This window comes from Castor canadensis, chromosome 15 (assembly GCF_047511655.1).
Source record: "Castor canadensis chromosome 15, mCasCan1.hap1v2, whole genome shotgun sequence".
Lineage (NCBI taxonomy): Eukaryota > Metazoa > Chordata > Mammalia > Rodentia > Castoridae > Castor > Castor canadensis.
In genome coordinates this window covers 35,483,233-35,499,419 of record NC_133400.1, presented here as the reverse complement: position 1 = coordinate 35,499,419, position 16,187 = coordinate 35,483,233, and the positions used below count along the sequence as shown (strand labels likewise).

The following is a 16,187-nucleotide window of genomic DNA, read 5'->3' as shown; positions in this document are numbered from 1 at the left end:
GCAGCAACATCAGCAGGACCAAAATTATCATGAAAAGGAATTACACACCCACCACCACCTTCAATAATTATCAACTCCTGGGTCAGTCTTATTCCACAAACCCTTCCCAGAATTGCATCTGTGATTCTTCCAGCCTGTGTCTCTAAAATAAAAGAACATAACCATGATATCATTATTATTCCTAAAGAAATTAACAGAGAAAGAATGCAAACAAAAAACAATAGGACTTATCATTGTGTCTAAGCTCAGTGCTTACCTTTAACTGATTGTCTTGTTTCAATTGTTTTATTTGTGGTTGTTGTTTGAATTGGAATCTCAGCTAGCATGTGTATAACTCGTTGTTGTTCCTCAAGTCTCTTTTCCTATCCCTCTCCCTCTTCTGCTCCCTCAACTTCTGCTCTCCCACTCCCCCTCTTCCATTTTGATTGTTCTATTGGCAGTATTGCTGTTGTTAAAGAGTCCTGGAAGTTTGCTTCATAAACTGTCCCCATTGCATCCCTATGGCATCATTCAACTTGTTCCTCTGCATCCACTATTTCCTGTGCACTGTATTGGAAATGGGGGGTTTGTGATTGTTGTCACCTTTGGAGGGACAGCAAAACTATTTCATAGATAGTGTCTTATTTCTCTACCAAGAAGTTCAAAGTAAAGTCTTTATTATATCCATTCACTATTAGGGATTACAAAGAGGTAATGTTTTCATTCCATCATTTAAAAAATTCACTTACTAACTAAAATATTCCGTAAAGAGAATGTGGTCCTCTTCATCTATTTGGCTTCCGTGGGCACAGTGCATATTGAAAAGGTGGGTCTGTGGTGTGGATTTCCCTTTATCTACCAGCTTTTAAAACAATGAGTTGTTACAGGATCTTTTATTTTACTGTTAATATTACTAAGAGGCTATATATTAAATATGTTTTATATATTGATTACAGTTACTTTATTAATTGATGTTTATGTTCTATCTTTGGCCCATGGGAGTCTAATCAAGTCGGCTCTGGAGTGCTTTTGACATGACCAAGATTCTCTTGAGAGCTTCCTTGCTTTCTGTTATGTCCAGGCTCATCTTGCATATATCTGCCCTAGACCAGGAATCAACCTTCCTCTTAGGATCCCTGGATCCTTATAGTAGGCAATATTATTTAGAGACCACAATCTGGGCTTCTGGTCCTACTTACAGTGAACAAGAAACTTTGCTTTCTAAAAAAATAATTAATCCATTATGATCTGTCCAATTCAACTTCAAGATAACCAATGTTTTTACTCTAATTCATGGATCTTATATCCACAAAGTATCTCCCTTCTCTTATGTTGAAAATCCCAATTCTCAATAATCCCAATGAAATTACAAATTTGCTAGATCCCATGTTAATAAAATCAGCCTCCAAAAATTACTCAAAACTACAATAAGCAATATGACTAAGGAGAAATCCCAGCCTTTTTTTTTCTTTGTCTTTTAGGTCTAGTCCACAGGGATTACTGTCAAATTTCTGTTTTATAGAATCACTAAGAACAATTCCTCTGTGCATGGCTAGATCACAAACCATTTATGTACTTTTTTATTTTACTTTACATTTGTAATAATTTCTTTTTCAATTTATTTTATTTTATGACTATAAAATATTTTATATTTTATAAATTGCAAAGTCAGATCTACAGAACAAAGTATATTTGTAGTCTAACATTCTCTCATTCTCATTCCTTATAAATAAGCATTCTAAAATATGATTTGTTCTTTTTCTATTATGTAAGAAAATGTATCTTCCTATTTGTATTCTTCTCTTTCTTAGATAAAAGGTGCACTCAATGAACACTTTTCTCCTTCTTTTCACTTAATATAACCTGGTGGATCATTTCTCAGTAACAAGCACAAGTCTTTGGCTTGTGCTTCTGGTTCAAAGTAGTAAAATACAGACAGCAGACAAGTTTTAAAGACGTATCTGTATTGTTGGGGGTGGTGATGCACACCTGTAATCCCAACCCTCAGCAAGCTGAGGCAGGAGGATTTCGCGTTCAAGGCCGGCCTGGCTACATAGCCAAGTCCTGTCACAAATAAATAAATAAGTAAACAAATAAAAGATATCTGCAGATTCTCACTCCTGTCTCCGTGTGCCACATCTGATCTGTCAGCATAGCTTTAAAGTCTCAGCTGACCACTTCTCACCCGTTTCCTGCTGCCACCTTCCAGAAGCTTAAAATAACTAAAGCAAAATACAATTAAAAACTGAGTTCCTGGAGACTTAGACACATGTCAAGGTTGACACATGTCATGGCAGGCTGATTTCAGCCTGCCACTGAAATCACTGCAGGCCTCCTCACCACTGCTCCACCCCTGGAATGAAGTCAGGTCATGTCACTCCTCTTCTCAAAAGCACCCAAAGATCCCATCTCTGGCTGAGTGGGAGCCAAGTCCTTCTGATAGCTTAGGTCTGTCCACTTTTGCTTCCCTGCCCTCTTGGCCATCCAAGCTTGCCCCTCCCCTCCCCTCCCCTCCCCTCCCCTCTCCTCTCCTCCACTCCACTCTGGCCTCTGCCTTCTTTGCTGCTCTCACTTCAGTGTCTCCTGAACTGCCTGCCACACCCTTCCTGGTATTATCTCATCTCCTGCACATAAGCTGCTCATGAACCTGGACCCTATTCTAAATCACAGCTTTGCCCCTCCCCAACTCAGAGTTCTGTGGGTTTCCTCTGTCTCCCCACAGTACTTCCTGCCTCCTCTCTGGGATGGAAGTTCTTCCAGGCTAGAGATCCTTTTCATTCTGTGCAATGAAAGATCTCCACTGAGCAGAACAGTGCCTGACACACAACGGGCACTCAGTTTGGTAACTTTGGCCCAATGCTACATGAACATTCATAGTCACACTAAGCATCTGGCCCACAAGAGAGCAAAGATCCTTTCTTAGTGACCAGAGCATCACTTCTCCCTTGGCCATATCCTGAGGCACTGGAAAGGAGAAATGAGGGCCACAGGCCACTTTCCCTCCATCAGTCAAGCAGCTGAGAGGTAACAGCAGCTTCCTACTTACATGACACCCATTAGGTTAATATAAGCTTTACAGCTCTTCATCAAATCATTTAATCCACACAACAACCCAGCAAGGATGGCGTTATGATTTTCCTCATTTTAGAGATGAAGCCATCCAAGCACAAATAGCTTCTTAAATTGCTCATGGCTAAGTAGTTCAAGTGGCAGGGCTGGGACTCCATAGACTTTGGCTCTAGAATCCATGCTTTAACAGTGCTGTGCAAGAGAACTTTGGGCCATGATAGAAATGTCCCCCACCTGTGCCACAAGTGGCTCTTCAACTTTGACATGTGTCTAGGTCTCCAGGAACTCAGTTTTTAATTGTATTTAGTTTTAGTTATTTTAAGTTTAAATTTAAATAGGAACAAGTCACTGTTTGGGGCATTTAAACTCTAAACCATTACACTATTGTGCTTTTTAAATACAACTGACAGAGTGACAAAGAGTTATAAAGTCTTTGTTGACATTGTTATTTAAAACCGAAGGCACAACATCTTTGTGTGGTTCCAAGAAATGGTTGCAACCCATGAACTTGAAGCCTTCCCAATAGTGTCATTCATAATGCGTGAAACATATATTTTCCTACATTCAAAGTATCCTTAGACAAGAAAATATTTTGTCCAAATACATTTTGTCCATTTGTGTTAGAACAAATGAAGGATTGAAGTGTTCTGACTCTAATTTATCTTTCTATGAGAGCATAATTGCATAAGACAAAAATAAAGTCAATCACAAGAGGTAGAATATGACATTACAGGTTCAGCTGAAATTTACAAGTTGTATTCTATTGATTTTTAAATTACACCTTTTTATATTGAAACTGTATAAGATCATTTTTTAAAAAAAAGGGAGAAGACCAATCAGACAAATTCTCACCACCTGGAATTAATCACTGGTACATTTTTTTTCTATGTATATAGAAAATGTGTCATTTTCTCTCTATATATAATATTTTTAAAATTATGCAAGTGATATATGAATGAACTCTCCCTTATTTAAAAAATAATGTTATTGATATAATCCTCCTTTATCTCTCTAAACTCAGTCTCTTCCCTCACTCCTCAGAAATAACCACTATTCTGAACTCTATGTGTACCTTCCAGCCCAGTTTCTACATTCCTACATGCACATATGCATTTCCTTAAAATACATGCTTGTATATATTTTTTATATTTATCTTAGTGACAGCACGCTATATTTAGTTTTGTAATCATTTTCACTCAATATTGTTTTTGAGCTCTGTGCATTTGAATATATTTCAATCCGATTCCTTTCCTGAGTGGTTACATCACCTGACTGTACCACAGTTGGTTATCTGTTCCTTTGTGGTGAAAACTTAGATCGTGTCTGGTTTTCCATTATTTCAAACTGTGCTACAGTGAATGCCTTGTCCATATCCCCAGTGCATCTGGACAAGTATTTCTCTGAGCAGATAATTTCAAGAATAATTTTAAGAATTTTCATAGAATTTGATCATTTTTTCATATCACAAGGCAGGTCCAAAATATCTCCAATTGCTGGGCCATTTGTACTTCCAGCAACAGTGTAGAGAGCATTCATTTCTCCTCATACGCCAATACCTAGTGTTGGTGAACTTAAAAATTTTGCCCATCTGAAATAGGAACCATTTTGTGATTCTAATTTGTGTTCCCCTAATTATTAATGAGGCTCCACCTCCTTCCATGTTTATTGGCCACTTGATTTTCCTTTTTTGTGAAATTCTTGAATATATTATTTATGGTTTTTGCTCTTGAGATGATTATCTTATTGATTTGTAGGAATTCTTCATAATATCTGGTTAATGTTCTTGTTTACTAGGTATGTTGTAAATATTTATTCCCAATTTATAGCTTGTCTTTTGACCTTATGATTTATTTATTTTGTCAGGCACAAGTTTTAAGTTTTAGACATCACTGTAGGCTTCCCACAGACTTCTGTTCTCATTAAAATGATTATGATTACAAGTCTTGCTAAATCTGCATGGGTAAAATCGTAGGAGAAGAGATGAAACTAACATATGACTTTCTGATTTATTGACTGATTGCCATTTCTACAAGGAAAAAAATCCTTTTGTGCATATTTATAGCATTTTCCTTAAAGAGCAAAGTTCATTTTTACGTCATTGTGAAATGCTTTGCTGTGATGGTAATGATTTTTTGACATCTAATAATAAAATGTTGACAGTGGTAAAAGCCTTGTAATAGATTTAAAAGCAAGAATTGACTTTGCTTTTCATTGCCTAATCTTTGAAAGTGTTTGTTCATGGCTCTTCCTCCTGAATTTTTTTTAGTTATTGGGATTTGATGCCTATAATTATACTGAAAATGAATCTCATATGTTTAAAAATTATCTTAAATAACATCTCTCTTCAGACTTCGAATCCCAGTTCTACCACCTGCTAAGTAGAACCATGAGTCAAGTCACTAAAACTCATTGTTTCTCAGTTTCCTCATCTGAGAAATGGGGTAATAACAAATAGTACATGCCTCGTGGGATTGTTGCAAAGATCAAATAAGTCACAGCTCATCCTACCGTCCTACAGCAGTGCTCAGAAAGGAAAAGTCACACTACAGAGGTGAGAGCATTTGCCCTCAGCTGTCTTCAGATTCTTGCAGACAAGGGGAGACATTGTACCCTCAGTGATCTCTGAAAAATGAATTCAAGTTAAAGAGCAGCTGACTTCTCTAATTGTCATTTCATATGCCACCAATGATTGGGAATAGTAGACAAATGCAAACACTGCTGAGCACGACGATCAATACAAAACTGTCTTTCTGTTATAGATTCTCCATTACACCCTTTTGGCCATCAAGGCTCAGAGCATGCTTATCCAAATGCTTAAAAATCAGTAACCCCACAGAAGACAGATACATACCCACAGTCTGGCCCTTGATAAGTGTGATCGTGTAGCTATCTGGGTAACAGTTTGATTGGTGGCAGTTGCCTGCTAGTCTGTAAATTCCAGAAGCCCAAGGCCTAGCAGTGTTTTTTCCATATGTGTGTTGCTAGAATTCACTCATTCTGTGCATTTAGCATCAGGCTAGTGACCCCTTCATCTTTTTATTTAAAGATTGACAACCAAGAGTTATAGACATTATATCTTCATGGGGCACAATGTGAGGTTTTCATGTATGTTTATATTGCTAACAAATTTAGTTCATCACCTATTTATTATTTTTATGGTAAAAAAGCCAAATGTTTTGTCGGTCTTTAAATATTCAATGCATTATTATTTTAGTCACCATTCTGTGCATTAGATCACTGAAGGTATTCCTAACTGAAATTTTGTCCCCTCTGAGCAACACTTCCTTTTTCTCTTTCTTTTTCCCTTTCTGCCCAACCCCAGACCAGGCTCTGGTACCCATCCTTTTACTCTGCTGAGTTCAACATTTTTAGATTTCTGATGAGTGAGATTGTGCAGCATTTGTCTTTCTGTACCTGATTAATTTCACTTAACATAATGTTCTCTATGTCCACTTATTTTGTCCCAAATGACAGGATTTCCCACTGTTGCGTGTATACACATTTTCTTTATCCATCCATCTGTTCATGAACACAGGTTGCTTCCATATCTTGACTTTTGTGAACATGAAAATGTAGATGTCTCTTCAGTGTGCTAATTTCAGTTCTTTTGCACATATAACCCAAAGTGGATTGCTGGATCATAACATGATACTTCTATTTTTAGTTTTCTGAGGCCCTTCCATACAGTTCCCCATAGTGGCTGTGCCAGTTTACACTCCCACCCACAGTGCACGAGTTCCCCTTTTCTCCACAGCCTCACCAGCACTTGTTATCTTCTTTTTGTTCTAGCCATTCTAATAGTGAGAGAGAACTGGGCCCTTTGATCTTGCCAAATATCTTGTGATTTGTACTGCCACAATCCCTGGCTGATCGGGTATCTCGATGGGACATGAGGATGGGCACCGTGAGCATCGATATGGCTCAGCGGAGGAGAGCTGAGTGTCAGACCAGTCCCACTACTTACTGACCAGTAATAGACATAACCTCTCTCTGGCTTCAATTTCTTCAGCCCCAAGGGGAGAGGTGAAATGAATAGGTAAAGTGGCAAAAGAATGTAGGTCTTTCAAATAATGGAAATGGAATTTCACCAGAAATTACCTAGATGACCACACTGGATATTAATAGGACAGGACCTGAGCAATTTTTGAAATTCCATACTCTCTGCTCATCTTGGTAAATCATTTTGGAACAAGCACATTCCTGTCCAGTCTCTACCATTCACAGGGGATGCAGTACTGAATGGTGATGTTTCAGAAGTGTTGCTGAGCCTTGGCAGCTAATCTAAAAGCATCCTCTCTATTTGGCTCTGGCAAGTGCACAGGAGATAACTGCTCTCACCTGTGACCCCTAGCAGGCCATCCACTTGCCTGACAATAGCTTGCAAACCCAGCATGGCCCTCAGTGTGGCGGTAAAGGAGTCAGCGAGCAGGGCATGGGTCAGCCTTCTGTCGGGCAGGCTGTTTTTGTGGGCATGTCCCTTTTGTGAGGGATGCAGTCCTTGTTCTACGTCTGTATCAGACTGCACACTATCTGTTTACGGGCTCTCCTTGAACTAACAGGGCCTCTTTTCCCCCAGCCATAAATGGATTGGTGTGAGCGAAGCTTCTCCTGCTGAGGGACTCACTTCCACACTGACTCCTCTTTGTTAATCTGCTGCAAAATAAGACAGTTTTCTGTTGAAGGGAAAGCAATCATTAATTTTTCATAAGAGCAGCAAAGTTGTGAACAGCCGAGGACCTCTTGAATAAAGAGCTTAGAGGTTCCACGGGGCAGAGAATGACAAAGCTGGGGTGCATGGAGTGGCTTCTCTATGCTGTTCATCATCCCTCCCCCACCCCAGTCTCATCCCTCGTTAAGGAACAAGCCGCTTACATGAGCTAACAGTTCTTCACATCTCGGGAACCTTAATTTCAATCCTTATCAGTGCCTTTTAAATGAATAATACAGTGACCTTCAGCTTTGTCCTATATTGTGTGAGGCTGATTTGCAAAGACTGCTTTCATTTTTTTAAATTAAGGCAGATGCTGTATGTATTCTACTTGATTCCAGCATCAGTGCTGTCCCAAGTGTGACATTTATGTTCTTTCACTTCTTTGGTATAAATAAATATCAAAGTAGGAAGGCCAGCCGGAACTCTACCAGGAATAATAAACTAAAATAATACGGCATTGATTTTGTTCTGGATGTCTAAGTGGGTTTTTACGATTGTGTATGTTTATAGCTTTTTCACACAAGTGACATGAATTCTGTGCAATTAAAAAGGACATGAATTTCAAGGCATTTAGGAAGAGATTCTGCTGTCTAATAGCTGTGTGTTTTACCAAGTGGTGGGTATTGAGAAAACACTGCAGATTTCAGACCTCCATCTTAGAAGCTGAGGAGTCATGGTCACTTTGTATTATTTTGCTATATTATTACCAGGAGCCCAAGTTAGGGGACTTTGTTTTGGCTGCTAACATGCTATGTGGATGTAGCAATGTAGTACGAAGCAAAGAAAGAGCCCTCACTTGCACACCTGTTCTCTTTTTCAGTTCCCTCCTGCAAGGGTCCTAGACTGTAGCTGGAGTGTTGGTAGTGAGCAAGTTCCCATATGGAATAAGGGCAACCAGGAGCCTGTGAGCCTTGCGTCGTCACATAGGTGGGGCCCATGGGCAGCCCTCCACATGATGACTTTAGGACAGTTCCTGCTCTCAGGAATTCAGTAATAATCGACACCCCCTACCCTGCTGGATGACTTCTCTTTGGCCTTCTTAAAGGCCTTTCAGCTTTTGTGTTGCAGTATTTAAGTTACTCAAGTCATACATAAATAACAATTTCCTGAAAAATATTAGAACATTCCAGAAACAGTAAAGTCACCTCAGACCCATCCCCCCAATACAGGTTCCCATTTTTCCTTCCCCTCCCCCAGTGCCCTCTGCCCTTCCAGTAACTGTTGCCAGGTTAGTCTGCATGCTCTTAAGTGTTTTTATGCATTTAAGCACAGTACATGCAAGTTGACAGCATTAAGTGGCCAGATAGCACTGTTTTTAAAGATTTCCCCCATCTAGGTACAATATTGTATACATCTTCTGAGCTGGCCTTTTCATTCCTTACTACTTCTCAAGGCTCCTTCCGTATTAATCCATCTAGAGCTCCCTGGCTTGTGTTCATTGTTTCAGAATGTTCCTTATGTGCCTATGCTATGCCTTATTTAGCTTTCTTCCCACTCAGGAGCATTTGTTTTTCCAGTTTTCCACTATTAGAAATGTCACTGTAGTATGTGACTTGTGCACCTGGGGGCTTCTCTAGGTTTTACGCATAGGTGGCATTAATAGGTCACAGAACACACAGTTTTACCATTGAATTCATGGGATTGACTTGCTCTGTAGACTGGAGTTTCGAAGGTCCTGTTTCCTCCAACCTCACCAACTCGTAATATCAGATGGGAAAATGCTGACTGCTTTAATCGGTGTGAAGTAGCCCCTTTATTCCTTTATTTTAATGTACGTATCTCTTATTTGAAAGGAGATTGTCACGTTTATTGGCTATTTGTATTTCCTCCTTATGATTTGCTTATTCAAACACTTTGCCCATTTTTTTATCGGGTTATTTGTCTTACAGATTTGTCAGTTATGCGTGTGTGTGTGTGTGTGTGTGCGCGCGCGCGCACGCGCGCATGTTGCATTGTGACCTTTGATCTGTTGGATATGTCCCAGTCTCCCTGATCATGACCTGTCTTATAGATCCATTTATGGTATCTTTTGTCCCCGTTGTCATTGACCTAAATTTATTTTCTTCAGTCTTCTTTGCCAAGCCCTTCCTTGTAATCGTGCTGCAGTGACCACTGCAAGCTTGGCACACACTGGCTATGTCTCCAAACAGTCATATTCATTTGAGATTTCAACCGAGACTTCTGCAATGACTTGATGCTGTCTACTGTGCACATCGTGGGAGAGTCTGGTGAGGGGAGAGTCATCTCTGCTACCAGAACACATTCCACAGCCTGGGAAGCAGGGCAGCCTCAGTGGGAAACTTCTTCTCCATCTCTGCATCTGGGTCGGGGGGTCAAAGTTTGGAGAACGTGTATGTGGAGATGGGAAAGTATTCATTACATGTGGGACAGTTTTTGCTTTATGTTATTTTTGGTTTTTGTTTTTCAGGTTTAACTGGGAAGGAATACCCAGCTCAGCAGTTTCCCTGCCATCTACTGTTCAGAAACCATGGGCCCACAACTCCCAGGACTGCATTCCAGGTTTTATTGTGTGGTTTAAATTGGTACGCATCTCACAACTGTTGTGCTTAATTGGGAGATGATTAAACCCATGAGAAGTCCAGAAAGTGCTGCTGGAGTCCAGCCAGGAAGGCCGCACTGCCTGTCCTGTCTCGCTGTCCTTCCAAGAGCTGTGTGAGGAAGGGAAGCCATGACAGAGCTGTGTGATCACTGTCCCCAAACATCAGAGATTTGGAAACGACCTTTACACAGTTGCCTTAAGAGCTCTCTCCCTATGCTATTGTTTACTTTATGTTTAAGAGAATTAAATCGCCTACTTTTTAATTATAAACAAATTTAAGAGGGGAAATTTCACCTTTATCACCACCAATAGTGGAAAGCCTGTTACTTGTCATGTGAAATAAACACAAACACAGCAAGTACATTAGTGAAATACTCTAAGCGTGAGATCTGAAAAAGGACCTTGTTTAAAAGGGAGATTTAGCAACTAAGAGAGGTCTTAAATATATAATGGCACCAAGCTAAGGTTTTCTCCTGATGTATATAGAATCAAAAGAGGCTCACACCTGTAATCCCAGCTACTCAGGAGGTAGAGATCAAGAGGATGGTGGTTTGAGGCCACTCCTGGGCCAAAAGTTAAAGAGACCCCATCTCAACCAACCAGCCAGACATGGTGTTATACTCCTGTCATCCCAGCTACACAGGGGGCCTAAGTAGAAGGGACTGAGGTTCAGGCCAGCCCAGGGCAAAAATGTCAGACCCTATTTGAAAAATAGCTAAAGCAAAAAGAGCTGGAGGTGTGCCAAGGCCCTGAATTCAAACCCCAGTACCAGAAAGAGAGGAAGAGAGAGAACTGAAAGGGCTGGGAGCATGGCTTAAGTGATAGAGGTGAGGTCCTGTGTTCAAAACCCCAGTACTGTCCCACCCAAAAGAGATAGAACTGAAAAAGAAGTAATGTTTCTTCCTATGGGACTCAAAACTGTAATACCTAAATCAAATTAGGCATCAGGAATCACTACTGTCCCACATGCAGGAAGATATTGGCATGAACAATGGACTGGAGTGCCCCAGTGAAAAAGAAGAGTTCAAGGACATTCAGGAGAGTTCAAGTACATTTTCCCCCCAGCACCTGTTTCCCTGGCAATTCTGATATGAAGTTTTCCCTTCCCTGTGTTAGTCAGCTTCTCATCACTGTGACAAAATATCTGAGAAAAATAACGTAAAGGAGAGAAGATTGATTTTACTCATGGTTTCAGATGTTTCAGTCCCCTCAAGGCATGCCCCCAGTGACCTACTTCCTACAGCCAGGCCCCACCTCCTAAAGTTGCCACCAGCTGGAGAACAAGTCTTCAGCACCTGGCCTTTGGGAGACATTCCAGTTCTAAACTATAATGTCCCTTAAAATGCATGCTTTGTTGCATCGCTCCTTAGAATGTGGTTGCTTGCATCGACTTCAAATAAATTGATTGTTCAGAATTTTGTGTGCCTGTGTGTTCTTACTGGTGTGAGGTCTCCGCTCCACGTCTGGATCACATACTCTATGGCTGCCTTGGTTCTACACTAGTTGGCTTCACACAAAAGCCTTGTCCCAGCAGAATTACACCTCAGCAAGGCTCATTGAGAGAGGGGTGCAGGTGAAGGGGAAGAGAGACAGAACACAATAAATCCAGTGGAATCCATGCATGTTTGGGGAAGTAAACAGCTGGCCACTGGCAATAGCATGTAAAACAGGATGCCCAGGCCACATGAAAAAAGCATCCATGTAATCCTAGAGCCCAGTTAATTTGCTTTGGGCTCTGATATTGCCATGTACCCACTGTATCTTTAATGCAGTTTTTAGGAAGCCTCCATATTGTTTTCCAGAGTGGTTGCACTAGCTTGCATTCCTATCAGCAGAGTAGGAGAGTTCCTTTTTCCCCACATCCTCGCCAACACCTGTTGGTGGTGGTGTGTTTTTTTTTTTTGTTTGGTTTTTTTTGTTTGTTTGTTTGTTTGTTTTTGGTGGGACTGGGATTTGAACTCAGGACTTCCTGCTTGCAAAGCAGGCACTCTACGTTGGTGTTTTTGATGATGGCTATTCTAACAGGGGTGAGGTAGAATCTTAGTGTGGTTTTGATTTTCATTTCCTTTATGGCTAGAGATGGTGAGCATTTTTTCATGTGTTTTTTTGGCCATCTGAATTTCTTCTTTTGAGAAGGTTCTGTTTAGTTCTGTTGCCCATTTCTTTATTGGTTCATTGATTTTGGGAGAGTTTAGTTTTTTAAGTTCCCTGTATATTCTAGTTATCAGTCCTTTGATGTATACCTGGCAAATATTTTCTCCCACTATGTGGGTGGCTCTTCAGTTTAGAGACCATTTCTTTTGTTGTGCAGAAGCATTTTAGTTTTATGAAGTCCCATTTGTCCATCCTTTCTCTTAGTTGCTGAGCTGCTGGTGTTCTATTGAGGAAGTCCTTGCCTATACCTATTACTTCCACAGTGTTTCCTGCTCTTTCCTGTACTAACTTCAGAGTTTCAGGTCTGATATTTAGGTCCTTGATCCATTTTGAGTTGATACTAGTACAGGGTGATAAACATGTATCTAGTTTCAGTTTTTTGCAGGCAGATAACCACTTTTCCCAGCAACATTTGTTGAAGAGGCTGTCTTTTCTCCATCGTATGTTTTTGACACTTTTGTCAAAAATAAGGTGGGCATAGCTGTGTGGATTCATATCTGTGTCCTCTCTTCTGTTCCACTGGTCTTCATTTCTGTTTTTGTGCCAGTACCATGCTGTTTTTATTGCTATTGCTTTGTAATATAGTTTGAATCGGGTATTGTGATGCCTCCAGTATTGCTCTTTTTGCTGAGTATTGCCTTGACTATTCATGGTCTCTTGTGTTTCCAAATGAACTTTAGGGTAGATTTTTCAATCTCTGATGAATGTCATTGGGATTTTGATGGGAATTGCATTAAACATGTAGATTGCTTTCAGTAGTATAAACATTTTTACTATGTTGATTCTACCAATCCATGAGCACGGGAGATTTTTCCACCTTCTGTAGTCTTCCTCGATCTCTTTCTTCAGGAGTTTGTAGTTCTCCTTGTAGAGGTCATTCACATCATTTGTTAAGTTTGCTCCTGAGTATTTCATTTTTTTTGAGGCTATTATAAATGGAATTGTTTCCATATATTCTTTCTCAATTTGTTTGTTGTTGATCTATAGAAAAGCTAATGATTTTTGTAAGTTGATTTTCTATCCTGCCACCTTTCAATACCTGTTTATGGTGTCCAAGAGTTTTTGGGTAGAGTTTTTTGGGTCTTTAAGGTATAGGATCATAACATCTGCAAATAGGGATATTTTGACAGTTTCTTTACCTATTTCTATTCCTTTTATTTCTCCTTCTTGCCTAATTGCTCTGGCTAGGAATTCCAGGACTATGTTGAATAGGAGTTGGGAGAGTGGGCACCCTTGTCTCATTCATGATTTTAGGGGAAATGGTTTCAGTTTTTCTCCATTAAGTATGATGTTGGCTATAGGTTTGTCATATATAGCCTTTACAATGTTGAGATACCTTCCTTCTATTCATAGATTTTTTTAGAGCTTTTATCATGAAGTGGTGTTGGATCTTGTCAAAGTGGTTTTTGTCTTTGCTTCTGTTAATGTGGTTTATTACATTTATTGATTTTCATATGTTGAACCACCCCTGCATCCCCGGGATGAAGCTCACTTTGTCATGGTGGATGATCTTTCTGATGTGTTGTTGGAGTTGGTTTGCCATTGTTTTATTGAGGATTTTTGCATCAATGTTCATGAAGGAAATTGGCCTATAGTTCTCCTTTTTGGAGGTGTCTTTGTCTGGCTTTGGAATGAGTGTAATACTGGCTTCATAAAATGGGTTAGGCAGTGTTCCTTCCCTTTCTATTTCATGGAAAAGTTTAAGGAGAGTTGGTATTAGCTCTTCTTTAAAGTTCTGATAGAATTCAGCAGAGAATTCATCAGGTGCTGGACTTTTCCTTTTTTGGGGAGACTCATTATTGCTGCTTCAATTTCATTTTGTGTTATAGATATATTCAGGTGTTTAATATCTTCTTGGTTCAATTTTGGATGGTCATAAGTATCTGGAAATTTGTCCATTTCTTCAAGATTTTCAAACTTATTAGAATATAGGTTCTCAAAGTAATCTCTGATGATTTCCTGGATTTCTGTGGTGTTAGTTTTTATCTCCCCTTTTGCATTTCTTTTTTTACTGGATTTTTTCTTTCCTCATTTTAGTCAGGTTTTCGAGGAGTCTGTCAATCTGGTTTATTTTTTTCAAAGAGCCAGCTTTTTGTTTCATTGATTCTTTGTATGTTTTGGGGGTTTTTTTGTTTCTATTTCATTAATTTTGGCCTTTATTTTTATTATTTCTCTCCTTCTGCTTGTTTTGGGATTTGCTTGTTCTTTTTCTAGGAGTTCGAGATGTAGCATTAGGTCACTGATTTGAGATCTTTCTGTCCTTTTAATATATGCACTCATAGCTATAAACTTTCCTATTAGGACTGCCTTTGCTGTGTCCCTTAGGTTCTGGTAGGTTGTGTTTTCATTTTCATTAACTTCCAGGAACCTTTTAATTTCCTCTTTTATTTCATCAATGACCCATTGATCATTGAGCAATGTGTTGTTCAGCTTCCAATTGTTTGCATGTTTTCTACTGTTCTTTTTGTTGTTGAGTTCTAGTTTTAATGCATTGTGATGAGATAGAATACATGGGATTATTTTTATTTTCTTATATTTGCTGAGGCTTTCTTTATGCCCTAAGATATGATCTATTTTGGAGAAGGTTCCATGGGCTGCTGAGAAGAATGTATATTGTGCAGAATTTGGATGAAATATTCTGTAGACATCAGCTAGGTCCATTTGATCTATGGTGTGATTTATTTCTAGAATTTCTTTATTGAGTTTTTGTTTAGATGACCTATCTATTGATGATGGGGGGTTATTAAAGTCTCCTACTACCACTGTGTTGGAGTTCTATATATGCTTTTAGGTCCTTCAGAGTATGTTTGATGAAATTGGGTGCATTGACATTGGGTGCATATAGGTTGATAATTGTTATTTCCTTTTGGTGTATTTCACCTTTCTTTATCTCGTTTGATTGATGTAAGTTTGAAGTCTACTTTGTCCAAGATAAGCATTGCTAATCCTGCCTGTTTTCAGGGGCCATTGGCTTGGTAAATCTTCTTTCAGCCTTTCACCCTAAGCCAGTGCTTGTTTCTGTCAATGAGATGGGTCTCCTGTAAACAACAGCTTGTTGGAACTTCCTTTTTAATCCAATTTGCCAAACGATGTCTTTTGATGGGGGAGTTAAGTCCATTAACATTCAGTGTTAGTATTGATAGGTATGTGGTGATTCCTGTCATCTAGTTGTTTTTGTTGTTTAAGGGTTTGATTGTGTGCAGCTGAATCAGTGTTACTCTCTGATTCCTTGCCTTTTCTTCTCCTGTGGTTTGGTGTTGCCTGTCCTCTCATGGTTTTGTTTGCTTTTGCTTTCTGTGTGCAGAATTCCCTGAAGAATCTTTTGTAGTGGTGGATTGATGGTCATATATTGTTTTAGTTTCTGCTTATCATGGAAGACTTTTTTTTTTGCTCCATCTATTTTGAATGATTATTTATTTATTTATTTTTGAATGATAGTTTTGCTGGGTAGAGAATCCTAGGGTTGAAGTTATTTTCATTCAGTGCCTGGAATACCTCACTCCATGATCTTCTTGCTTTTAAGATTTCCATTGAGAAATCTGCTGTGATTTTGATGGTTTACCTTTGTATGTTATTTGTTTTTTCTCTCTTACACCCTTCAATATTCTTTCTCGATTCTCTGTGCTTGTTGTTTTAATGATAATATGTCATTGGGTAGTTCTATTATGGTCAAGTCTGGTGTGGGAGGCTTCCTGTACCTGAATGGGCATAGCT

The 16,187-nt window shown here is 39.4% G+C and overlaps 1 long non-coding RNA gene across 8 annotated transcripts in view; it reads left to right on the top strand.

Moving 5' to 3' along the window:
* LOC141417425 (uncharacterized) overlaps positions 1-11,725 on the top strand; it is a 43,437-nt gene extending 31,712 nt beyond the window's left edge. For all 8 annotated transcript variants that reach the window (XR_012441993.1, XR_012441992.1, XR_012441988.1 and 5 more), the window contains one exon: positions 10,188-11,725. This is a non-coding gene — a long non-coding RNA (uncharacterized lncRNA). The remainder of the gene's footprint in view (positions 1-10,187) is intronic.
* The last annotated feature ends 4,462 nt before the right edge of the window (positions 11,726-16,187 follow it).